Genomic DNA, 27,417 nt, shown 5'->3' on the forward strand with positions numbered 1-27,417 from the left:
CTCGAACCTGACTAGTCTCCCAGTCCCAAATGCAGAAAAATATCCCCACAGCATGATGCTACTACCACCATGCTTCACCGTAGGGTTGGTGCCAGGTTTCCTCCAGACGTGACGCTTGGCATTCAGGCCAAAGGCTTCAATTTTGTTTTCCTCAGTCCAGAGAATCTTGTTTCTCGTGGTCTGAGAGTCTTTAGGTTCCTTTTGGCAAACTCCAAGAGGGCTGCCTTTTACTGAGGAGTGGCTTCCGTCTGGCCACTCTACCATAAAGGCCTGATTGGTTTAGTGCTGCAGAGAAGGTTGTCCTTCTGGAAGGTTCTCCCATCTCCACAGAGGAACTCTTTAGCTCTGTCAGAGTGACCATAGAATTCTTGGTCACCTCCCTGACCAAGGCCTGATTGCTCAGTTTGGCCAGGAAGCCAGGTCTAGGAAGAGTCTTGGTGGTTCCAAACCTCTTCCATTTAAGAATGATGGAGGCCACTGTGTTCTTTGGGACCTTCAATGATTCAGAAATGTTTTGGTACTGTTCCCCAGACCTGTGCCTCGACACAATCCTCTCGGCACTCTGTGGACAATTCCTTCGACCTCATGGCTTGGTCTTTGTTCTGACATGCACTGTCAACTATGGGACCTTATAAAGATAGGTGTGTGCCTTTCCAAATCATGTCCAATCAATTTAATTTACCACAGGTGGACTCCAATCAAGTTGTAGACATATCTCAAAAAATTGTCAAAACATGTTGTCGCTTTGTCATTATGGGGTATTGTGTGTAGACTGCTGAAAAAAAATATTTGATCAATTTTAGAATAAAGCTGTAACCTAACAAAATGTGGAAAAAGTAAAGGGGTCTGAACATTTTCCAAAGGCACTGTATATGTGCATGCCCATGGAAGCCATTGTGAGCTGGAGGGTGGTGTGTCAGTGCATACCGATTCAAGGGCTTGTGGTTGATAAGATGTGTCAGTGGCTTAAATCACTGGTACATCAGAAGTTAGGAAGAAGGCTTCTTCCCTATGCATGCTAAGAAAACACCCCTATCCATGGCTTACTCACTGCAATGCAGATGTGAATCTACCCACAATCTAAATTTAACTCAAAGTGTAACAATTTAAATGTATTATCATATTATCTAGGCCTCTTAGTTTAAATTCAACCTACCATAGACTAAAGTCAATTTAGGCTGTTCAAGAAATAACTCTCAATTTATATTTCAAATCGGTGTGCTTATACAGCCTTCCTATGCTAGTGAGTCTACAAAAACCGGCCAACCTACCACGCAGATATTTTTTTCACTGAAAAAATACATTATTATTTTGACCTCTTAACACCACAAGTTGATTCCACTGTATCAAAAATAATAGATTAGGTTACAACATATCCTGTATTAATACAATTGACAAATTAATACACTTTGCTTTTAGCTATTTTTACAGAATAAAAATGTAATTACACCTTTGTAAAGGTTTTAATATAGCTAATGCATGTTTAATGAAATATATTTTAATAAAATGCCATGGTGTTGCAGCGAACGGAGGGAGCGGGAAGCTTACTGGGTCTCTGGAAAGGCAAACACCGTATGCATCGTACCAATAGGGTTAACTCACTTTGTGGAATTGTAATGTGGCTCAAACAACGAGGGCTTCACTGCCCCGTCCGAGCAGGAAGGTACGTCCCCATGCTTCGACTAACTTCAGTCTTACGATGCAATCCGATGGCCCCACTGCCCCCATCCCATTTCTGACACCGATATAGCTAACGAAGGGCGTGGGAAGCGAACCAGGGCCTATGTGAAAGGCATACTACGTGAAACCAACGCATCTTGCCAATATGTTAACTCGATGGGAATTGAAACGTGGCTCATATATATACAGTATATTACTTATAATTACTTAGGCCAATTAGAAGTTAGCCTAGTTGAACTAGCCTATCTGTTTGGGATTTATCTGATTCCTCTGTCTGTAACTGCATGCATTCCAAACGGCTGTTGTCTATGACGTCCGTAAAAGCAGGTTTGAGAACCTGTCTGAATTTAATCCAAATGATAATACATTTGATACTCAATATTTTGGCGAATATACAAGTTTTAGGCCTACATGTCATGTCGTCGTGTATGTCAACCGAACACTTTATTTTGTATAGTATCAATAACTTTGTGCTGATGGAGACAATAGTAAATAGTTCATTTAATGCGGGAGAGACCATCCACAGCACTGAAAGGTGTTTCTATGAAACGATCGAGGCGCAAACGTCTTGGTTTTGCTCATAATGTAACACAGTCCAGGAAATAGGCTATACTTAGGAGTTAAAGAAGCAATTGGAGGCTTTGCTTATCGTCATTGCTCGAGAGGAATCAAGCTCTTAGTGCATTGAATGCTTGGAGACCGATGACTATCCCTATGTCACAGTGGTTTCGACTCACTCAATCATATGCACTTCAACATACAGCGCATGCTGCTTTCGCCTATTCTTTGGGAGTGCTTGCAGGATATGTTTCGATCACACACTTGCACACAGGTACGTAACTATATTAGATTACATTGATGTTTCGCTTCCGTGTGTTTTGGTGAGGGTTTTGAATGGCAGCCGAGTCGAGGAGTATGAGTAGGAATATGAGCGAATACGAACCTATTAACCCACTCGAGACTATATCAAACAAACCAACAAACATAATACACGTTCCATTAGCAATAGTCTGTATCGGTATCAATGACGACGTTAGTACGTGGTTATATCATATGGTTTTGATAGAGCTGCCCTAATATAGGCTACCTTTGCTTTGTCATATTCTTGAAAATGTGAAGTTGAAAAACGTTGCTCTTTTAACATCAAAACCCAAGGGATTAATCAGTTTGGGGGAACGTTATTGGAAGAGATTGGTTGACTAGATTCATGACTGTTGTTATATAATCATAGTCAATTATTAAATGGCTATTTAATAGACTTTGTTGTTTGTTCCTTAAAACAGGCAGAGACAGAGGAAAACAACCATATTAGGAAGTCAAATGTCCTACACATAGGCCTAATGGACATGACATAGCTGTCATTTAGTTAGAGGAACATGGCACAAATGTCATGCGTACATAATAGCTGATTTTGAGATCGCTGACTCAAAAGTCCCCAACATCTTAAATAGCCTAGCATCAAAATTAGTTGGAGTTCATTAACATGTGGCGGGGGTGGGGAGTCGAAAGATGCGGGCTGAGTGGGGGTGTCGGGAAACAGCACAACTTTTGAACCACATGGTATTCATGTTTTATTGTCCTTCATAAACTTCAATAAACCATTGTGGACGTATGTCCTATGCTCTATATGGGGAAGCCTAAATCTCCTATACATGGAGATGTGTGTGACATTGTGGAAGGAAGAAAAGCAGGAGGGATGTGCCTTAACAATCGCAAAGTAGTGTCCACGTAGCGCAAGGGAGAATATCACAAGTCTGCGCACAGATTTCCGGCAATTAGTCTAAGCGTAGCCTATTCAAACCTCGTATATAAAAAAACATGTATTTACATATTTGACTTGTTTTATTTACTGGCACAAAGGCTATAGGCACAGTACCCACATCTATTGCCGTATAGGCTAACAATGAAAGACGAAGGCCTAAACAATTTAAGCCAGCTGTGGGTTAGTATGCAATGAATAATGTTGATAAAACTTTTCTGTTTCCCTTTTCTGTCCTCGGTTCTAGTTGCAGGGACATCACGCGGGTGCTCTACATTCTTAGCGCAAGTGACACGAGAAAGAGAGCGAGAGAGAGAGAGAGAGAGAGAGAGAGAGAGAGAGAGAGAGAGAAGAGAGAGAGAGAGAGAGAGAGAGAGAGAGAGAGAGAGAGAAAAGACAGACAGACAGACAGACAGAGCATGGAATCTGTACAGTCCTAGGGCAAAAAGAGAGCAGCACGAGGAAAGTACGCTAGAAACGTGTCATGCAATGGAACTAATAATGCATAGAATAAAAATATGATAGTGGAACCGGCACTCTCGAAATAGTGCCCCAAGTCGTCTAGGCCTATCTGGAGTAATTCCCTCATACTGCATAACCATATCTCTCCTAAGGGAAAACGGTTGTCAACTGTCTTACTGGGAAGGAAGTAGCTACATACATATTATTGTTCCTGGTTGCAGGTCGGAATGGTATTATAGCCTCAGACAGACTTCGTTGACTAGCCAAAGATTCAAAGCATTCATTTCCTTGCCCCTGTGAATACAGTGTTACAGTGTTAGTTTTACTTGATGAGGAATGGGAGTGGTCATTAAATTAGGCTACTATTTAGTTTTATTTGCTTGTGCCCTGATTTGAAGAATGTCATAACATCAAAACATGGCTGTTTTGTTTCGAGGACATTGCAACAGTGTATCCGTATAGCAGTGTACTTGTCGGGCTACATTTCGGCAACAATGTAGTGTACAATCAGTGAGTGTTTTGAATGACCCTGCATGCTGAAAAAAAGTTATGATGTAGTCCTACAACAAGACAAAACTTGAAAGATGGAAAAATAACCTGACATGTTTGATACAAAGCAGACTTTAGCAGGCTTATAACAGTGCAGCGGTCAGCATTGGGGACAGTTTCCTTAGCCTTTTGCACACCTGTTTCACAGAATGCCGTTGTTATCTCTGGCGGAGTCAGGTTTCAGATTTATAGGAAAATTGTATTCACCTTTCAAAAGTCCGCTGATGAAAACAGTTTTTTTTTGCGACCCACAATCTCTTCCGTGACATTTGGACACGATTGCAACACATGACGTAGCCTAATTGTTATTCTCCCTCAGAACTGAGTAGCCAATGAAATTAGAATGATAATCCACTGGAGAGCCGCCGCCTGATGTAATAGGACTATATATTATCTTCAAATTCATTACAGTGAAAAGGTATCCATCCAACCTTTTTTATGAGAGTAAATCACGTCGCATAAACAAAATGTCATGACAGGCCTGATGGAAACGTCAAATTTTGTCGGTAAACTTTCCAAATGTCAACGAAACAAATAGGCTATGCAAGGTGGGATCTTTTTGTGTTGGTAAAATGTATTATGCGAGAAATGGCTCTGGAAATGCTTTTGTGCGCAAATATTGATGTAATAACCGTTATATCAATTTGGAGTCACCAAATGAGATGTTATTTAGTCCTCCCACTACGACTCGGGGAAGCATGCAGTTTATTAGGCTACTGTAGGCCTTGTACGCAGTCTGTTGGTTAGAGCGAATGTGCATGTGCTAATACCGGATTGGGCACATTAGCTAAATGAAGCTTCTTTTTTTGTTTGTGACAAAACCATTAGTAGAGTTGAAAATGCGTCGGAAATTATTTTCATTTTTATTAGGTACATGGGAATTTAACCCTCTATGGCATGACTTTTTTTTGTCGCTGGGGAAAACGATATGCTACGAGGGTACTGAAACACCAAGGTTTTCTATAATACATATAAGTGGAATAACGAAAACAAGCAATATATGCATTAGAAAAAGTTTTATTTTGACAAACATCAACCACAAATGGTTCCGACCAATCACAATCAGAAGCTTTAAAGTCAAAACATCAAACAATCAAACGAACAAACCACTACTAATTACAACTAACACCTCATGTATAAATGTTTCTCACATTTCATATGAGCATATAAACCAACATCCAAATGTCTGTGTGTGTTTGTGTGTGTGGAGGGGTTAGCCTGTGTGTGCGGGTATATGTGCGAGTGTGTTTCAGTGTGTCTGAATGTGTGTTTGCTTGGGTGATTGTTTGAATCAGTGTTTCTCTTTTTGACAAAGCATACTTTGATTTCCTATTCTGTGTGGAACCTCAGGAAGCAGTTGCTGTTGGATGTGAAACAGAGGTGGACATCACATTTCCAGGCACTTGGCTTTTGGTGTACATGTGCACCCTGGCACCTTGCATCTCCCCTTTATTTCAGCCATAATCATACAGTAGGCTGTGGCATCCAGGCACACATCAGGGACTAGAATTGGAGCAGCGGGTCCTCCTCTTCTCCTCATACTCACCGGCAATTGTGGAACCTCGACGACCTATCTTGAGCTCCCGACTCTTTCCACTTTGGCATAGGCCTTCAGCGATGTATAACTTGAAGGTTTGCAGCTTCATTTGTTCCTTCTCTCTTTCGGTAGAGCAGCCAGGTGGTCACAATGATCATATCCAAGAAGTGGAACACCAGCTGGTGGTACCACTTCTTTGATCCAATTTTGTTCCGGTACAGTGCAATCAGTGAGTCAAGCAGATCCACCCCACCCATATTCTTGTTGTATTCTTTCACCACAGCAGGGCAGGGGACTTTGGTGATCATCTTTTGAAGACAACGTTGCCACTTGCTCCCACATCTGCTAGCTCAGGGTTGTACAACTCTCCCTTTGCAGATTTCTAAGTTGTGCGGGACACCATCAGAGCCAGCCAAGACGAGTATCTTGTAGCCCCATTTCTTTGGTTTTGATGGCAGGTATTGCTTCAATCTATTTCTTCACCTGGAATGCGACCATCTGCTCATCAACAGCCACCTAGATAGATGTCAGTTTTGAGGTTAAATGAGTGACCAGTGGTCAGATGTTGTGGAGTGGATCATCATTTTCCTCCTGTCTCTCTTCATTGTTACTGAAGTGCAGGGACTTTTTTGATGGCCTCCCATCTATTCAGTATCATGGTGTCAGCTACTTGGGACACTTGGCAGGCTTTGTTCCAAAACATGAAGGTGCCTGGTAAACCAAACAATGACATGTACACCACAATACTCAGGAACTGCTCCAATTATTTTGTAGTGAGGTTAAGGGGCTTGTTTGCATTACATTGTATCACATATAGAATTGACTGCCCTACAATAACTTCCAGAATGTCTTCAGATAAAAACTGCTTGAAGTACTGGAGGGGGGCATGATATCATCAGATCTTGAAAGCAGTTCCTGCCATTCTGAGTAAGCATTGAAGTACGCATTGTGGGGTGTTCTCCACCAGGGTAGGCGTGGAACATCAATCTCTGCTACATCTTCATCCTCAGACTCAGTCTCATTGTCAACAGACATATACCCATCTTCATCCACTGACATGCACGCACACACACACACACACACACGGTACTTTGCTGACTGACCCCTAACTGACCCCTGACCTCCTAACTGTCTCTCAAACCTGATTCGGGGATCCACTCTTCCTGACTCTCCTCAAGCTCTGTCCTCACTGTCAGAGGGAATGACCCTAACTGCTTGATCATGTTCCTTCCGTCCATAAAATGTTCTTGTGTCCATTTCCTGTAAGTATCAGTAGATAGTAAAGTAAATACATTGACTGTTGACTAAGGTCATAATTATGCTTTCAAGCACATCTCCACACTTTAGCATGATATTGCCAGAACAAAAGTGGTCTAACTGCACATTGTTGCCCTTTGGCAACGAACCAAAAAACAGAGTTTTAGTATATAAATAAAAACGAAATAAGTATTTAAACAATCAAACATACTTCTATACATACTCATGCACATGTATATATTTTTTTTACATAAAGTTTTTTCAATTTAAACATGTTAAAATTGATTTAATCTTACCAATTGGTGGCTCTGTGTCCCATGCGGCTTTGTTTCCTGAAAGGACTGCTCCACCCCCAGACAAAAGGCCACACCAACTTCAGCCCCTTATTTCATTGGACACAGACATGTCAGGTGATATTATATATATATATTTTTAAATAAAGGGGCGGTGTGAGGTCCAAAAAGGTTGTTTGTTACCTGAGGGCAACACCATGCCATTGAGGGTGAACTGCAAAAGTAATTTTATGTGCACTAGAAAGGCTTTTATGCACAATTTTCAAGTTGATGGAAACACATCTCTGATGAGGAAATGTGTGTTTTATGCAGATTTTAGAATATTAACTGTTGCAATTGGATGGAAACCTAGCTACTAACCATGTTTCCATCCACTGTTGTTATGCGAGTAAAGTCATACCGTTTGAAAAAAAATAATATTGACAGCTGTGATTTTCTAAATGTTGACAGATAATTTTTCATTTGACAATGGTGGTGGAAAAGCCTTTATGCAATATTTTGATATGATAATCATCATATTCAATGTAAACTTGAAGTCACGCGATGATATGGCGTCTGGTCCTCCCACTATGACTTGAGAAACCATGCAGTTTATTAGGCTACAGATTAAGTAAGTTATTATGGACTTCACAGGGTGTTGAAAGTGCACAGTGATTTTGATGCTTTTCTATAAATATCGAGGGTCTTATTCTGGTGACATGATGATTGAGGCTTGACTGCCATTTGACAAATACAAATATTCTCGCTCTTATCCATAATCATCTCATGTAGACTAGCCTACCCGCACAACCAATCTGCGAGCTGTCGGCTAAAGCTCACATGCCAAGACCACAGTAGCCACATATGCGATTTAACTCAACAGCCTTTGTGACAAACTCTCAGTAGAGTTGAAAATGCAATGGAAACACATTGAACTTTCAACTTGTTTTCGGTACATGAAAACGTAAGTGATAAAGTACATTTTGCGTGCACTATGTCATCACGGACTGACTTTTTTCCCGCAACAAGTCTGTTTGGTCGGAACACGTCAATGTTGTTCTTTATGTGGAATTTAGAATATTCACATTCAAATCTGTCGCCAATTGAATGGAAACCAAGCTTGTGACTCAATGCGATAGATTTGTATGGCTTTGTGAGAATGACACTTGACAGGCACATTTACTAGTCTTTTTGTAAGTAACATTTTTTACAAGAGTAGGGGATGTTATTGTTGTTGTGTCAGTTGAATTAAAGTCTGACATGAATTGAAATATTATGGTCATAATAGTCTAAAACTAAAGTACAGTACCAGTCAGAAGTTTGGACACACCTACTCACTCAAGGGTTTTTCTTCATCTTTACTACTTTCTACATTGTTGAATAATAGTGAGGACATCAAAACTATGACATAACACGTGATGGTGCTTTGCTTGTGACACTGTCTGTGATTTATTTAGAATTCAAGGCACACTTAACCAGCATGGCTACCACAGCATTCTGCAGCGATACGCCATCCCATCTGGTTTGCGCTTTGAAAAAAAACAAAGATTTCACCTTTATTTAACCACGTAGGCTAGTTGAGAACAACTTCTCATTTACAACTGCGACCTGGCCAAGATAAAGCAACGCAGTGCGACACAAACAACAACACAGAGTTACACATGGAATAAACAAACATACAGTCAATAATACAATAGAAAAAAGTCTATATACAGTGTGTGTAAATGAGGTAGGATAAGGGAGGTAAAGGCAATAAATAGGCTACATTGGCGAAATTATTACCATATAGCAATTAAATATTGGAGTGATAGATGTGCAGAAGATGAGTGCAAGTAGAGATACTGGGGTACAAAGGAGCAAATTAAATGGGGATGAGGTAGTTGGATGGGCTATTTACAGATGGGCTATGTACAGGTGCAGTTATCTGTGAGCTGCTCTGACAGCTGGTGCTTAAAGTTAGTAGGGAGATATGAGTCTCCAGCTTCAGTGATTTTTGCAGTTTGTTCCAGTCATTGGCAGCAGATTGCACATTGGCACATTGTAGCGCAGCAGGAGATAATTTCATCACTAGCACATTGAGATTGATTAATAGCCATTCATCTAAATAATTTGTAAAAAAAATGTATAGCAGAAACACTTTCATAGATGGACAGTCTTTAGTGCTTGGGCACCCAATCATTTAGAACCATCTCAGAGTGTCAGGGGTTTAAAAACCAAAGAGGAACAGCCCCATCGACAATGCATTTTTAACTTTGGAAAGCAGTGTGGGTGTGGTAGAAAGGCAGCCAAATGAGGAATTGGCTTTTGGGGGTGACCAGTGAAATATAACCTGCTGGAGCCCTACGGGTGGGTCCTGCGGGTGGGTGCTGCTATGGTGACCAGTGAGCTGAGATAAGGCGGGGCTTTCCCTAGCAAAGACTTATAGATGACCTGGAGCCAGTGGGTTTGGCGACAAATATGAAGCAAGGGCCAGCTAACGAGAGCATACAGGTCACAGTGGTGGGTAGTATATGGGGCTTTGGTGACAAAACAGATGGCACTGTGATAGACAGCATCCAATTTGCTGAGTAGAGTGTTGGAGGCTATTTTGTAAATGACATCGCCGAGGTCAAGGATCTGTAGGATAGTCAGTTTTACGAGGGTATGTTTGGAACATGAGTGAAGGAGGCTTTGTTTCGAAATAGGAAGCCGCTTTCTAGATTTAATGTTGGATTGGAGATGCTTAATGTGAGTCTGGAAGGAGAGTTTAGTGTAACCAGACACCTAGGTATTTGTAGTTGTCCACATATTCTAAGTCAGAACCGTCCAGAGTAGTGATGCTGGACGGGCGGGCAGGTGTGGGCAGCGATCGGTTGAAGAGCATAGTTAACACCGTATCCAAAGAAGGGCCAGAAGTATACAGAATGGTGTCGTCTGCATAGAGGTGGATCAGAGAATCACGAGCAGGAAGAGCAACATCATTGATGTATACAGAGAAGAGAGTCGGCACGAGAATTGAACCTTGTGGCACCCCCATAGAGACTGCCAGAGGTTTGGACAACAGGCCCTCCGATTTGACACACTGAACTCTGTCTGAGAAGTAGTTGGCGAACCAGGCGAGGCAGTCGTCTGAGAAACCAAAGCTGTTGAGTCTGCCAATAAGAATGTGGATATTGACAGAGTCGAAAGCCTTGGCCAGGTCGATGAATACAGCCGCACAGTATTGTCTCTTAATGATGGTGGTTATGATATCGTTTAGGACCTTGAGCGTGGCTGTAGTGCACCCATGACCAGCTCGGAAATCAGTTTGCATAGCGGAGAAGGTATGGTGGGATTCGAAATGGGCGGTGATCTGTTTGTTAACTTGGCTTTCGAAGACCTTAGAAAGGCAGGGCAGGATGGATATAGGTCTGTAGCAGTTTGGGTCTAGAGTGTCTCCCCCTTTGAAGAGATGGATGACCGTGGCAGCTTTCCAATCTTTGGGGATCTCAGACGATGCGAAAGAGAGGTTGAACAGGCAAGTAATAGGGGTTGCAACAATTTTAGAAAGAGAGTGTCCAGATTGTATAGCCCGGCTTTCTGAACATAAGCCATTTGGATTTGGGTGATGGAGAAATGGGGGAGGCATGGGCAAGTTGCTGTGGGAGGTGCAGGGCTGTTGACTGGGGTGTGGGTATCCAGGTGGAAAGCATGGCCAGCCGTAGAAAAATGCTTATTGAAAATTCTCAATTATCGTGGATTTATCGGTGGTGACAGTGTTTCCTAGCCTCAGTGCAGTGGGCAGCTGGGAGGAGGTGCTCTTATTCTCCATGGACTTCATAGTGTCCCAGAACTTTTTGGAGTTTGTGCTACAGGATGCAAATGTATATTTGAAAAAGCGTGCCTTTGCTTTTCTAACTGCCTGTGTATATTGGTTCCTAACTTCCCTGAAAAGTTGCATATTGCGGGGGCTATTCGATGCTAATGCAGTACGCCACAGGATGTTTTTGTGCTGGTCAAGGGCAGTCAGGTCTGGAGTGAACCAAGGGCTATATCTGTTCCTGGTTCAAAATGTTTATTTTTTATTATTATTTAGTTTACCTTTATTTAACTAGGCAAGTCAGTTAAGAACAAATTCTTATTTTCAATGACGGCCTGGGAACAGTGGTTTAACTTTCTGTTCAGGGGCAGAACGACAGATTTGTACCTTGTCAGCTCGGGGGTTCGAACTTGCAACCTTCCAGTTACTAGTCCAATACTCTAACCACTAGGCTACCCTTGAATGGGGCATGTATATTTAAGATGGTGAGGAAAGCACTTTTAAAGAATAACCAGGCATCCTCAACTGACGGAATGAGGTCAATATCCTCCCAGGATACCCGGACCAGGTCGTTTAGACAGGCCTGCTTGCTGAAGTGTTTTAGGGAGCGTTTGTCATTGATGAGGGGTGGTCGTTTGACGCAGACCCATTTCGGACGCAGACAATGAGGCAGTGATCGCTGAGATCCTGGTTGAAAACAGCAAGAGGTGTATTTGGATTGCAGGTTGTTTAGGATGATATCTATGAGGGTTCCCATGTTTATGGATTTGAGGTTGTACCTGGAAGGTTCATTGATCATTTGTGTGAGATTGAGGGCATCAAGCTTAGATTGTAGGATGGCCGGGGTGCTAAGCATGTCCCAGTTTAGGTCACCTAATTGCACGAGCTCTGAAGATTGATGGGGGCAATCAATTCACATATGGTGTCCAGGGCACAGCTGGGGGCAGAAGGTGGTCTATAGCAAGTGGCAATGGTGAGAGACTTGTTTTTGAAAAGGTGGATTTTTAAAAGTAGAAGCTCATTGTTTGGGCACAGACCTGGATAGTAAGACAGAACCCTGCAGGCAGATTGCAACTCCACCCCTTTTTGGCAGTTCTATCTTGTCTGAAAATGTTATAGTTAGTGGTGGAAATGTCAGGGTTTTTGGTGGTCTTCCTAAACTAGGATTCAGACACGACTAGGACATCCAGGTTGGCAGAGTGTGCTAAAGCAGTGAATAAAGCAAACTTAGGGAGGAGGCTTTTAATGTTAACATGCATGAACCCAAGGCTTTTACGGTTACAGAAGTCAACAAATGAGAGCGCCTGGGGAATGGGAGTGGAGCTAGGCACTGCAGGGCCTGGATTAACCTCTACATCACCAGAGGAACAGAGGAGTAGGATAAGGGTATGGCTAAAGACTATAAGAACTGGTTGTCTAGTACTTTTGGAACAGTGAGTAAAAGGAGCAGGTTTCTGGGCACGGTAGAATAGGTTCAAGGCATAATGTACAGACAAAGATATGTCAGGATTTGAATACAGTGGAGTTACATCTATGCATTGAGTGACGATGAGAGACATGAGGTCACCCCATGTGTGGGAGGTGGAACTAAAGGGTTAACTATTATTTATTTTTTATTTTCATTTTTTTATTTCACCTTTATTTAACCAGGTAGGCTAGTTGAGAACAAGTTCTCATTTACAACTGCGACCTGGCCAAGATAAAGCATAGCAGTGTGAACAGACAACACAGAGTTGCACATGGAGTAAACAATTAACAAGTCAATAACACAGTAGAAAAAAAGGGGAGTCTATATACAATGTGTGCAAAAGGCATGAGGAGGTAGGCGAATAATTACTAACTAAGGCAGATTGAGCAGGGCTAGAGGCTGAGCAGGGCTCGAGGCTCTACAGTGAAATAAAGCAATAATCCCTAACCAAAACAGTAATGGACAAGGCATATTGACATTAGGGAGAGGCATGCGTAGCCGAGTGATCATAAGGGTCCAGTGAGTAGTTACACGGTGATTCAGACAGCTGGCAGGCCGGGGCTAGCAAGCTATCAGAAGGGCCTGAGTGGGACGTCGTGACCGAAGATGTCTGTTGTAGCCCCCTCGTGCGGTTACGTAGGCAGACCAGTCGTGATGGATCAGCAGGGCTCCTTGTAGCAAAAGGGTCCAGGCCAATTGGCAAAATAGGTATAGTGGCCCAAGAAATTGGCCAATGGGCCGCTTCAGCTAACAGTCCGATATGCTCTTGACAGCTAGCAGGCCGCGGCTAGCAAACTAACAGATGGGCATTCAGTGGACGTCGCGATGAAGGAAAAGTTTGAAAAAAACCCTTGGGCAGATTACGTCGGTAGTCTAGTCGTGATGGATCGGCAGTTAAAGGGGTCCAGGCCAAATGGCAAAATAGGTATTGTAGCCCAAGGAGTGGCTGATGGACCTCTTCAACTAGCCGGGAGATGGGACTAGCATAGACTAGCTCCAGGGAAATTGGTGCTTGCCTCAGGACAGAGACGTTAGCCAGGAGTGGCCACTTGGGTAGCAGCTAGCTAGCTGAGATGATCCAGGTGAAAAGTTTCAGAGCTTGTGATAGGAATCCGGAGATATGGAGAAAAATAAGTCCGATATGCTCTGGTTTGAATCGCCCTCTGCGGACTGGCAAGAGTTGTCTGGGCTAAAGGTTAGCCGATGACCGTTAGCAGCGGCTAGCTGACTAATATCTAGTAGCTAGTTAGCTGGCTATCTCATGTTTGGGTTCCGGTTCTAAAGTAAAGAATATCGCAGATCCATACCAGATTAGGTGTGAGGCAGATTGCAGGAGAGTATGTTGAAGTTGAGATTAAGAGAAATATAACAAAAAAAGATACGCAAAGAAAAAAGATACATGAAGATATATACACAGGACACGACAAGACGAAGACAAAGACGTCTGACTGATTACGCCATCTTGGAAATCCAAATCCATTTAAGGATCAACATTGTAGCAGCTGATCCTGTTGGAGCTCCAACAATGCAGAGCTTCACAAAAGAAAGCCACTGGTCGAAAAGCCTGTTACAATGTTTTATATTCAGGAATTCACACAGTGGCTCATACAGTACATGACCGAACAGAGATTTTATTTGATTGGGAAAGGGGGATACCTAGTCAGTTGCTCAACTGAATGCATTCGACCAAAATGTGCCTTCCACATTTAACCCAACCCCTCTGAATCAGAGATATGCAGTGGGCTGCCTTAATAAACATCCACATTATCAGCACCCAGGGAGCAGTTGTTGTTTGGGGACAATTGCCTTGCTCAAGGGCGGAATGGTAGATTTTTCCACCTTGCTGGCTCAGGGATTTGAACCAGCGACCTTTCAGTTACTGGCCCAACGCTTTTAACCACCTGCCTTTTACCATCATGTGTTTTTTGACTCCAAATGAATGATGAATAAAATAAATCAATTGAAACATTGGTTTTTCTGTACAACTTTACTTTCCATCTCTTGGCTTATCACACTTAAACTTTACACACTGTACCACAAAATGTCTTTCACAGACGTTTTGTTATAGTTCCCCCTCCCTTTCTCTATCTGTAGGAGTCAAATTAGCGATTTCATTTTTTTTGACCCGAACGTGTTTTATCGGCCTATGTGAAACAATGAGGACAAGGAAGGCCTTTGTGGTGGCTGCAATGCATTTTTAACTCATGTGAATGGTGCCTCACATTCCACAGCAGCAGGCCCTAGCTGAATGGCACCAGTAACTCCCTCTGCTGTTTTCATTGCTGATTACTCTGTTGGGCTTTTTGATCAACACACACACACACACACACACACACACACACACACACACACACACACACACACACACACACACACACACACACACACACACACACACACACACACACACACACACACACACACACACACACACACACACACACACACACACACACACAGGAGTCATACACGTCTTAATATATCTTATATCATGTCATTATGGAAGATCCATAGAACCCCATTTGGAGACGCTGGTTATGCCTCTTCATTTCCTGTGTATCCAGTCTCTTTGTCCAGATAAAATACACACAGTTGGTGTGTCTTTTGTTTCCTCCATTTTTGTCTACCATGGCGACACCTTTATGGGCTAGTCCGATGTGGTAATCACACCACACCTCTACTACAGTCTAGGATATATAAGATACGTAAGATACGTATAACCTGTTTCTACAGTAGAAAATACTTCCTATCGTCTTTTATCCATACACACAGTGTTGACTCTTTTCTTTGTGGCTCACTTGGTTTTGGGTAAAACAGCTACAACAGCTATTTGTTTTTATGAAATGAATTTACTGTAATGGAATCTCTACCTGATGGCTATCGACAGACAATCTCATAATTAGTTTATCGTCAGACTGATAGGAAGTGGTACCGGGCTGTGTTAAGTTTGGGGCCATGGCATTGATTTCAGCTGCACAGTGGGACTCCTCATGTGAAAGGGCAGTCTCTCTCTGCCAGCTCTGAAAGACTGGCTCCTGGATTAAATTATAAATGAGCCCCTCCATAGGAAACTCATTGCTTATGTCCTCAGTATAATCAAAAGGAATGCATTTGGCAAAAGACTGACTGCAGTCCCTTTAAGGCACTGCTGTATCTTCTCTCATCATCACCACACACACACACACACACACACACACACACACACACACACACACACACACACACACACACACACACACACACACACACACACACACACACACACACACACACACACACACACACGTGTGTTTTCTCCAAATTCTGAGCAAGGGGCAACAGCTGGGTGTGTAATCCCCATATTTGGGTCACACCTGTAACTCCATGGCTGGATCAATAAAATGCCATGCTTCGTAAGCATGGGCTTGATAGTAAGCTATCTAGCAAGATATCTGGCCAAATTAGACAGGAAGAAAATGATTTAGTCACCGGGGGATTAGGGGTTAGAGGAGAGGGGTTGGAATGAGGTTGGGAGGAGGCTGTGGCCAAGGGATTTAACGTGGCACATTTGAGACTGCATGGTTAGGTAGTGAAGAGGCTGTGCTGTTGTGATGGGGGCTCAGTTAATATGGTGTATTGGTAACACTTGATAACACACATTCATGAATAAGCATAAAAAAATAAACATTAGAAGCATTATATTTGTAAACATTAGAAGCATTATATAAAAAAAATGTGTTACTGTTGTTTTTCAGGGACTGTTGTTGCGAAACTGATTTTGGAATGAGGCATGCACCTGAGACTGAGTGAGGAGTTTCAATGGAAGGTTTGATTGGGGGATTCCGAGACTGCCTGGTGTGTGTTAGATTTATCTTCTTACACATATAAATGCTTCCTTTCCAATTAACACATCATGCCTATTATTGGCCATTCATCTCACATGAGAGAGCGGGAGAGAACGATTGAACACCATGTTGATTATGCATCTGTCCCACTCCTGGTGAGTCAACATCTTACCCCCACAGCAGATCACAAATACATTCTTAAAACACTACTTTGATTACAGTAATTATTTGAATCCCCATCGGTTGTGGTATGCTATAATAAAAAGAACATAAATCTAATAGATTGTTTGCCTGCTCTGTGAACCAATGGTGGCATTGTTGCTCTGATTGCTAAGGGATTAAAGAAGAGAAATACGATTAGGGAGAAGTAGCCCTGAGCCACGTGGATGCAATCGGGGATTGGAAAGAGACTCCGTGTGTGTGTGTGTGTGTGTGTGTGTGTATGTGTGTGTGTGTATTCGCGCACGCGCTGGGGCTAGCTCATTGTCCAGCCCAGATGTCACTAGCGACTAGCTCACTGGTATTATTGATCCCCTTTTTATAGACCCACTGCTCAATAGAATAATGACATTATAAGCAGACAGTGTGTTGAATAGGACCGACATGATACAGTAAAAATGACTGTTGGTAAACGCTCGCTAATAGAATCATATTTTGTCTTTGATCAGTTACCTTCTTCCATTGCCTTTTTATTCAAATGACAAACGTCATCAAATGAAATTGATTCAATTATTGGCCTTTCGCTTTTGAACATGCCTCTTCCGTAAACAAAGAAAACCTTTTGGTAAAATGTACCAGTCGATCAAATGATAATCATTAAATCAATAATAAGTGGGACTTGAAGGAGGCCATTGCTCCTGTTTTGTCTACATTAGCAGGTAATATGTCCTCAATATATTTGTTTTACCCTTTGTGGTATCTCTCTATGCAGATACAGATAAAAACAGGTTATCCATCATCCCGTCCGGTGGTGACTGTCTTGACTGCATCAAACCAATGTAAAGAAGCTTGCTAAGCTAGCTACCAAGGCTACTTGAAGCTTTTCTGTTGCGCTTTCCATCCTTGTCCACAACAGCTCCATTCAGATTAAACAACAGCCTACCTGATGGTTGCTCATTGTAGCCTACTCCTTCTCATTTAACTATCTTAATTCTGAAATTTTAACTCCATTTTGCATTGATTAGAGATCTCTCACGTTGGTTGCTACACATGGAGCCACTGACAGTGCCACTTTGATTTGCCAACAATAGCAACAAACGTGTGAAACTGGTGTAGGTTTCGCAAGTAGTCAAACACTAACATCCGTTCGGATATTTGAATAACCGTGCCCATTCCTACCTAACACTACTAGTGCCCTAACACTATTCCCCCAACACTATGCCTTCCACTGGCCATGCCTCTGTGTCTGTCTCTGCTGTGTGACTGAGGCCGTGGCCTTCCTCACGACCTTGTTCATATTTGATGAGCCACGCGAGTCGCTAAGCCCCAGCGAGCTCTAAACATCCACTGTCAGGCCTGAAGAGAGGAGAGGTGGAGGGTGGGAGGGGTGCAAGGGTGCAGGGGTAAAGGGGAAGAGAGGTGGAGGGATTGGGGTGAAGGGGTGGAGAGATGACGACACTTACAAACTTATTCCAAACTCTGTGTTCTAAAGGGAAACAAAGTGGGGTGGGGGTTGGGCCAACGATTCTCAAAGGAGCCTCCTCTGTCCATGGTTTTGGCCTATATCGCACTCAAATCTCGAGAGGTGACCACCGTTTTTAATGACAACGCTGGTTTAAAAATACATACTACTGTTTTTCTGCCACAGAAGTGGTGCTTCGAATTCCTTTGAATCCCAGTCGGATACAGAGCTCTTATACTTGTAAACAAACAGGTCATTTAGCTGAGATTTATGTAGAGTGGGACAACTAGCTGGCATGTTATTTTTGCTGGTCCATGAAGTGAACAACAGGAGATGTGATCCTGCTGTGAGTGAGGCTGCTTGATGGTGGTTAGTGAATGTTCTTATTAGATGAGATTAGCTCGGCATCGTAGGCTGGACAGGCTCACACAAAGACCACACCCAACAGTCACAGTCGTACATACAAATAGCCCAGCAGACTCATTGAAGCATATTTAAAGTGGCTATATGGAACTTTTGCCTCTGGGTTGCACTTGAGCCAAAAGGGGTCCCGTAAAATAGACTGAACTATTGTCAAGAAAATACCTCATTGGAATGAAAGGGGCATATATTTAATAATAATAATAACACATATTTCCATAATCGTGAGCCAAAACATATATTGTTTACCCAAAACAAAGGATCTGTTTGGTCATCCCTAATATTTGTGGATGACAAATGTATTTCATTTATTTCCTTTAACCCTTATTTAACTAGGCAAGTCAGTTAAGAACAAATTCTTATTTACAATGGTGGCCTACCAAAAAGCAAAAGGCCTCCTGCGGTGACGGGGGCCTGGGATTAACAATAAAAAATAAATACAATATAAATATAGGACAAAACACACATCACAACAAGAGACAACACAACACTACATGATGAGAGACCTATGACAACAACATAGCAAGGCAGCAACACATGGCAACACAGCATGGTAGCAACACAACACAACAACAACATGATAGCAACACAACATGGTAGTAGCACAAAACATGGTACAAACATTATTGGGCACAGACAACAGCACAAAGGTCAAGAAGGTAGAGACAACAATACATCACACAAAGCAGCCACAAATGTCAGTAAGAGTGTCCATGATTGAGCCTTTGAATGAAGAGATTGAGATAAAACTGTCCAGTTTGTGTTTTGTTGCAGCTCGTTCCAGTCGCAAGCTGCAGCAAACTGAAAAGAGGAGCAACCCAGGGATGTGTGTGCTTTGGGGACCTTTAACAGAATGTGACTGGCAGAACGGGTGTTGTATGTGGAGGATGAGGACTGCAGTAGATATCTCAGATATGGGGGAGTGAGGCCTAAGATGGTCTTGCGACGAGTATAAAGAAATGACCAGTTTACAGAAGGGTATAGAGTGCAGTGATTTGTCCTATAAGGAGCATTGGTGGCAAATCTGATGGCGAATGGTAAAGAACATCTAGCCGCTCGAGAGCACCCTTACCTGCCGATCTATAAATTATGTCTCCAAAATCTAGCATGGGTAGGATGGTCATCTGAATCAGGGTTAGTTTGGCAGCTGTGGTGAAAGAGGAGCGATTACGATAGAGGAAACCAAGTCTAGATTTAACCTGAGCCTGCAGCTTTGATATGTGCTGAGAGAAGGACACTAGCCATACTCCCAAGTACTTGTATGAGGTGACTACCTGTAATAACACCTGTGGTAAGAGGGGCATTATTCTTACCAAACCACATGACCTTTGCTTTGGAGGTGTTCAGAACAAGGTTAGAGAAAGCTTGTTGGACACAAAAAATGCTTTGTTGTAAAGCATTTAACACAAAATCCGGGGAGGGGCCAACTGAGTATAAGACTGCATCATCTGCATATAAATGGGTGAGAGAGCTTCCTACTGCCTGGGCTATGTTGTTGATGTAAATTGAGAAGAGGATAGGATCGAGCCTTGGGGTACTCCTTTGGTGACAGACAGTGGCTGAGAGCAGATTTTCTGACTTTATACACTGCACTCTTTGAGAGAGGTAATTAGCAAATCAGGCCAAAGACCCTTCAGAGACACCAATACTCCTTAGCAGGCCCATAAGAATGGAATTGTCTACCATATCAAAAGCTTTGGCCAAGTCAATAAAAATAGCAGCACAACATTGCTTAGAATCAAGGGCAATGGCGACATCATTGAGGACCTTTAAGGTTGCAGTGACACATCCATAACCTGAGCGGAAACCAGATTGCATACCAGAGAGAATACTATAGACTGAAAAGAAAGCCAGTCAGTTGATTATAGATACGTTTTTCCAACGCTTTTGATAAACAGGGCAAAATAGTAATAGGCCTATAACAGTTAGGATCAGCTTGATCTCCCCATTTAAATAAAGGACAAACCGTGGCTGCCTTCCAAGCAATGGGAACCTCCCCAGAAAGGAGAGACAGGTTAAAACAGTTGGAGATAGGCTTGGCAATGATATGGGGCAGCAACCTTAAAGAAGAAAGAGTCTAAACCATCTGACCCAGATGGGTTTTTGGGGTCAAGTTTAAGGAGCTCCTTTAGCACCTCGGACTCAGTGACTGCCTGCAGGGAGAAACTTTAAAGAATAACTCGAAAACAAAATAGAACAGAAGTTATGTTTCTGCTTTCCACTTAACTTGAATTCTATGACGATGATCTAGTTTCTAGATAAAGACACTGAGTAGATGTGGGTTTTGAGAGTGGAACAGGATGGATGTAGGCCTAGTTATTGTGCTCTTTGAAGCCTGGTGATGTTAGATGTCTGAATGACTTAGGGAAACAAGCTGGAAATGTCTCTGGGCTACAGCTAATCATTCACCACAGAGGAACTGATCGTTAGCCACTGATGTCAACCTAACCTTGCCATGATGGAGGGGGATATTTCTGTTCCTATTTGTATGGGTGTGTATTGGGTTGTGTGTGTGTACATGCATGTGTGTGTGTGTGCATTCGTGCTTGCGTGTGTGTGCTTGGGTGTGTGAGGGAGGGGCCTCCCCCAGTAGCCAGGCCCAGCTGTTGTTAAACACACTACTTCACTAGAATTGTGTTTCTGTGTGTGAGTGTGTGCCTACGTGCGTACATATGTCCCAGTAGTACAGAACAGTAGTTCTGCTTTTACTTACTGTAATAAAGTGCTTTCATTATAGTATCCCCCCCCCAAAAAAAAAAAAAAAACCTGGGGGGGGGGAAAAAAAAAGATCCCTGTTCGTTGTGGTTGTATTCTCTCTTAGTTAGCATCTCTCTCACAAAGCGACTCATGTGGAAAGCCAGACGGAGGGAGGGATAGTCTAGGATGGTTATTTGATTTCTCTGTTTCTGTCAGTAGCTGTGTCTGCATTCTCAGAATGAGGGAGAGAGATGGAGACAGAGAAAGGGAGAGTGAGGGAGTGAGAGTGAGAGAGGGAGAGAGAGAATCCATATTTATGTTTATTTAGGTTGTACTTGAACATTTTCTACATCGTTACAACACTGTATATAAGACATAATAGGACATTTGAACATATGTTTCCCATGCCAATAAAGCTCCTTAAGTTGAAATTCAGAGAGAGAGAGAGAGAGAGAGAGCGAGCTGTGGAAAAGGGAGACAGCGGCAGACTGGTTTTGAGGTCACTGAGGATGGGGGTGAGGATGATGACTGCCAGGGGCTAATGAACTTGCCCCATAGCCACGTGTGGAGCTGAATGTAAAGCTGGACAGAGGTAGCTACCACATTATCCACTGACTATGCTGGCCTCTCTCCACTACATCAGCCAAGGCAATGAAACATCACTGCTTCCTGAGTGGCATTTCTCTCTTCCACCCACCCCTCATCCTCTCTCTTTGCCTCCTCCCATCCTCTCTCTGCTGAAAGGCTCCACTATTGTCCCAAACTAGGCTTTTTAATTTTTTTTATTTAACTAGGCAAGTCAGTTAAGAACAAATTCTTATTTACAACGATGGCCTACTGGGGAACAGTGGGTTAACTCTCTTGTTCAGGGGCAGAACAACAGATTTTTACCTTGTCAGCTCGGGGATTCAATCCAGCAACCTTACAGTTACTGGACCAATGCTCTAGCCACTAGGCTACCTGCCGCCCCTGCTGCTACTTGCCGCACTCGGCTTAATCTGAGTCTGGGAACCCCACCCTCTATGTTTTCCACCTTCCTTTAGTCCAGATTCGGTCTTCTACCTTCTGTCTTCGATGGGCTACTGCTGCCAGCGACCAGTGTTTTCCGCTGGGGTTGTACGTTTCCCAGCTGCTGCCTCTGTACCTCTCGCCCTGTGACTTGGTGGTGTAGTAGAGGTTCAGATAGGGGAAACCAACGTCAGAGAGCTCTTAGCAATGACCCCCGACCCCCCTACTTTCCCCTCCTCATTGGTCCATTGGTGTTTTTTAAAGACCTAGATCTCTTTGCACTCCCCCCGTATACTCCCCTATCCCGCTGACCTCGGTGTCCTATTCCCACATTATATCCAGATGTGTGTGTGTGTGTGTCCTGTATATGTGTGTGTGTGTGTGAGGGAGGGAGGGGCCCCCCAGTAGCCAGGCCCAGACTCAGATTATCTGAAGCTGCTGTTAAACACACTCATTCACGAGCCTTCTCTGTTTACCCTACTACTGAGAGAAAGGAAGTCAGATTTCATCATGATGAACTGACTACCATGCCCTCTTACAACTCTTTCAATCTACATGTATTTCCATGTAAATAAACATTTGGCATTTTCCAGGGTCGAGCAGGAACCTGCCAGTAAGCATTTCGCTGGACGTTGTATACCATGTGTACCCTGTACATACGACTACTATTATAATTTTTTTTAAAGCATGCTTCCTTCCCCCCTTCCTTGAAGCATCACTTATCCGGCATGACAATAGGTGAATGGAACTCTTGCTGTCACAGTTAGTGTCAGAACACTGATAACTTCAAGGATGGTAGAAAGGGTACGTTAAGTATTCAAACAGGGCCCTGGAGATATCTAACCTCGCTTCTCTTAGCGCTACTGGGTTATAAACACTTTAGGAATCACAACAAACTCTTTGTCGTGGTCTCGTTTTTGTTTCCGCGATTCACTGTAACTCGACTCATTTCAAATCACATTTGATTTGTCACGTGCTTTGTAAACAGCAGGTGTAGACTAACAGTGAACTGCTTACTTACGACCGACAATGCAAAGAACAATAAAAACAATCAAATATATTTGATAAACGAGGTATAAATAGAAGTATAATAACACAAGGAATAAATACACAATGAGTAACGATAACTTGGCTATATACACGGGGTACGAGGTAATTGAGGTAGATGTGTACATACATATAAATCAAATCAAATGTTATTTGTCACATACATATGGTTAGCAGATGTTAATGCGAGTGTAGCGAAATGCTTGTGCTTCTAGTTCCGACAATGCAGTAATAACCAACGAGTAATCTAACCTAACAATACCACAACTACTATCTTATACACACAAGTGTAAAGGGATAAAGAATATGTACATAAAGATATATGAATGAGTGATGGTACAGAACGGCATAGGCAAGATGCAGTAGATGGTATTGAGTACAGTATATAGATATGAGATGAGTAATGTAGGGTATGTAAACAAAGTGGCATAGTTTAAAGTGGCTAGTGATACATGTATTACATAAAGATGCAGTAGATGATATAGGGTACAGTATATACATATACATATGAGATGAGTAATGTAGGGTATATAAACATTATATTAGGTAGCATTGTTTAAAGTGGCTAGTGATATTTTACATCAATTCCCATCAATTTCCATTATTAAAGTGGCTGGAGTTGAGTCAGTGTGTTGGCAGCAGCCACTCAATGTTAGTGGTATGTTAGTGGTGGCTGTTTAACAGTCTGATGGCCTTGAGATAGAAGCTGTTTTTCAGTCTCTGCTTTGATGCACCTGTACTGCCCTCGCCTTCTGGATGATAGCGGGGTGAACAGGCAGTGGCTCGGGTGGTTGTTGTCCTTGATGATCTTTATGGCCTTCCTGTGACATATAGGTAGTGATAAAGTGACTAGGCATTGGGAAAGATAATAAACAGTAGCAGCAGTGTATGTGATAAAATGTAAATGTAAATGTGATGAGTCAAAAGAGATTAGTGCAAAAAGGGTCACTGCAAATATGCTGGGTAGTTTATTGGTTAACTATTTAAGAAACTATTTAGCAGTCTTATAGCTTGGGGGTAGACACTCTTCATGGTCCTGTTGGTTCCAGAGAACACTATGACTTGGTTGACTGGATTATTTGACCATTTTTAGGGCCTTTCTCTGACACCGCCTGGTATAGAGGTCCTGGATGCCAGGGAGCCCGGCCACAGTGATGTACTGGGCCATAAGCACTACCCTCTGCAGCACCTTGCGGTCAGATGACAAACAGTTGCCATACCAAGCGGCGATGCAGCCAGTCAAGATGCTCTCAATGGAGCAGCAGCTGTAGAACTTTTTGAGGATCTGAGGGCCTATGCTGAATCTTTTCAGCCTCCTGAAGGGAAACAGTCTGTCGTGCCCTCTTTACGACTGTGTTGATGTGTGTGGACCATGATAGTTCCTTTAGTAATGTGGACACCAAGGAAATTCAAGCTCTCGCCCTGTTCCACAAAAAGCTCCATCGATGTGGATGGGGGGTGTGCTCGGCCCTCCGATTCCTGTAGTCCACGATCAGCTGCATAGTCTTGCTGACGTTGAAAGAGAGGTTGTTGTCCTGGCATCACACTGCCGGGTATCTGACATCCGCCCTGTAGGCTGTCTCCTCGTAGTTGGTGATCAGGCCTACCACCGTTGTGTCTTCTGCGATCTTAATGATAAGAATAGTTTGCAAGCCCTGTCACATCCGATGAGTGTTGGAGTCGGTGTAGTATGACTCGATCTCGGTCCTGTATTGACACTTTGCCTTTTTGATGGTTTGTTGGAGGGCGTAGCGGGATTTCTTCTACGTGTCCGGATTAGTGTTGCGCTCATTGAAGGCGGCAGCTCTAGCCTTTAGCTCAGTGAGGATGTCGCCTGTAATCCATGGCTTCTAGTTGGGATATGCTCTATATCTCCGGTCACTGTGGGGACGTCGTCGATGCAGTTATTAATGAAGCCGGTGACTGATGTGGTAAACTCCTTAATGCTATCGGATGAATCCCGGAACATGTTCCAGTCTGTGCTAGCGATACAGTCCTGTAGTTTAGCATCCACTTCATCAGAACACTTCCATATTGAGCGTGGTACTTCCTTACAGGTTTTTGCTTGTAAACATGAATCAGGAGGATAGAGTTATGATCATATTTGCTAAAAGTGAGGGTGAGGGAGAGCTTGTGTGTGTCTTTGTGTGTACAGTAAAGGTGATCTAGAGTTTTTTTCGCCTCTAATTGCACAGGTCACGTGCTGGGGAAATGAGGTAAAACAGTTTTCCTGCATTAAAGTCACCGGCCACTAGGAGCACCGCCTTTGGGTGAGGATTTTCTTGTTTTCTTACTGCCATATAAGGCTCGTTGAGTGCGTTCTTAGTGCCAGCATTGGTTTGTGGTGGTAAATAGACAGGTACGCAAAATATTACCATGAGGGCCTCCTGAGTGTCGCAGTGGTCTAAGGCACTCTATCGCAGTGCTAACTGTGCCACTGGAGATTCTGGGTTCGAGTCCAGGCTCTGTCGCAGCCGGCCACGACCGGGAGGCCCATGGGGCGGCGCACAATTGGCCTAGCGTCGTCCGGGTTAGGGAGGGTTTGGCCGGCAGGGATGTCCTTTTCTTATCGCGTACTAGCGACTCCTGTGGCGGGCCAGGCACAGTGCACGCTGACACGGTCGCCAGGTGTACGGTGTTTCCTCCAACACATTGGTGCGGCTGGCTTCCGGGTTGGATGGGCATTGTGTCAAGAAGCAGTGCGGCTCGGTTGGGTTGTGTTTCGGAGGATGCATGGCTCTCGACCTTCGACCTCTCCCGAGTCCGTACAGGAGTTGCAGCGATGAGACAAGACTGTAACTACTACCAATTGGATACCATGAAATTGAGGAGAAAAAAGGGAGAAAAATAAAATAAAATTTTAAAACATATATATATTTCCATGAGAATTGCAGAAGTTGTTTGGTCTCTAGCATTGCTTCAAGTTTGACCTGTGTCACCATAGGAAAACCTTGCCATGCAAAAAACGACACTTGTTTTTGCTGAGCCCACATATGAATGGTAATCTAATAGACCTCGGAGAGTCAGAGCTCATTGTCAGAATATTATTGATTAGAGGTGACACACACACAGAGACCTTCTCGAATAACACTATCTTGCTCGGAATGATTGTTGTCATGGTATTCCCATAACAAAGTCAACGAGACAGAGGCTCTTTTGATCTTGAGGCTCTTGGCCGGGATAATCTAATCTCTGGCCACAGAACTCTATTTAAAGAGCAAACTAATCTCATTAGATTATACCTGGCCGACTACCACAAAATCACCCAGTTCATGCCCCGTCCCGTGGCCATGGGTGGAAAATTCTGTTCGCCGCCATAACCGATGGAATATACAGGAGGGCTGTGTTCATTTGAGCATGACGCATAAAATGTTCAAAAACATTTAGTAACAGAAAACAAAAATGTCTGTTCCTTATTGGACAAGTCGAGGTAGTCCCCCCCCCCTGGTTCAGTCTCTCTTGTCTTGTTTGGTGCCTAATGAACACGACCCTTGCTATTAAGGCAGAAAGGGAGTCAGTTTACAGGGGGCTGCAGGCAGGTGTCATTGGCCCAGATAATGCTAGCGGACAATTGTGAAGTGAACACTTGTGTTGTCTGCAGCCTGTTCCGTTGTGCTGCTATGTTACAGTGGTCCTTTGTCTCTGTGGATCTTTACAGTCAGTGTACCACCACTACCTTATACTGTATGTCTTCAACTGTCTTCAGCTGTGCCAATATGTTTTTCTCTCCTCTCGTCGGTGCTCGTCTATTCTGTTCTAAACCACCTCATTCTGTGCAGTGCAGACATCACTGACATGAGTTCTATATAGGCTAGTGTATTGCTCTGTGCAGGGCGCTGTAGCACTGAGCTGCTGTGTGTGTTTGTGTTCCACTGTGCTGTTCCATGCTGCTGATTTACACAGAATACACACCCATACCTATGTCTGCTATTATATGCTGCTCTCTACAGTCATGACGCCCTTCTCTGCGCTTATAGACACATACGTGTACATAAGACAAACACACAGACATACAGATGTCATATCTTAATTTGACCA

General features: G+C 43.2%; 1 protein-coding gene across 3 annotated transcripts in view; it reads left to right on the forward strand.

The window, feature by feature from the left end:
- The first annotated feature begins 2,332 nt into the window (after positions 1-2,332).
- The window catches only part of LOC118364230 (zinc finger protein 516-like), a 67,988-nt gene continuing 42,903 nt past the window's right edge, over positions 2,333-27,417 (forward strand). Inside the window, exon 1 of one of the 3 annotated variants that reach the window (XM_052489338.1) lies at positions 2,333-2,512. The gene's annotated coding sequence lies outside the window, so the exon portion shown is untranslated. Of the gene's footprint in view, positions 2,513-25,603; positions 25,650-27,417 lie in introns of those variants that run through there. The other 2 variants (XM_035745587.2, XM_052489337.1) reach the window with 2 other exon arrangements.

Source organism: Oncorhynchus keta, chromosome 31 (genome assembly GCF_023373465.1).
Source record: "Oncorhynchus keta strain PuntledgeMale-10-30-2019 chromosome 31, Oket_V2, whole genome shotgun sequence".
NCBI lineage: Eukaryota > Metazoa > Chordata > Actinopteri > Salmoniformes > Salmonidae > Oncorhynchus > Oncorhynchus keta.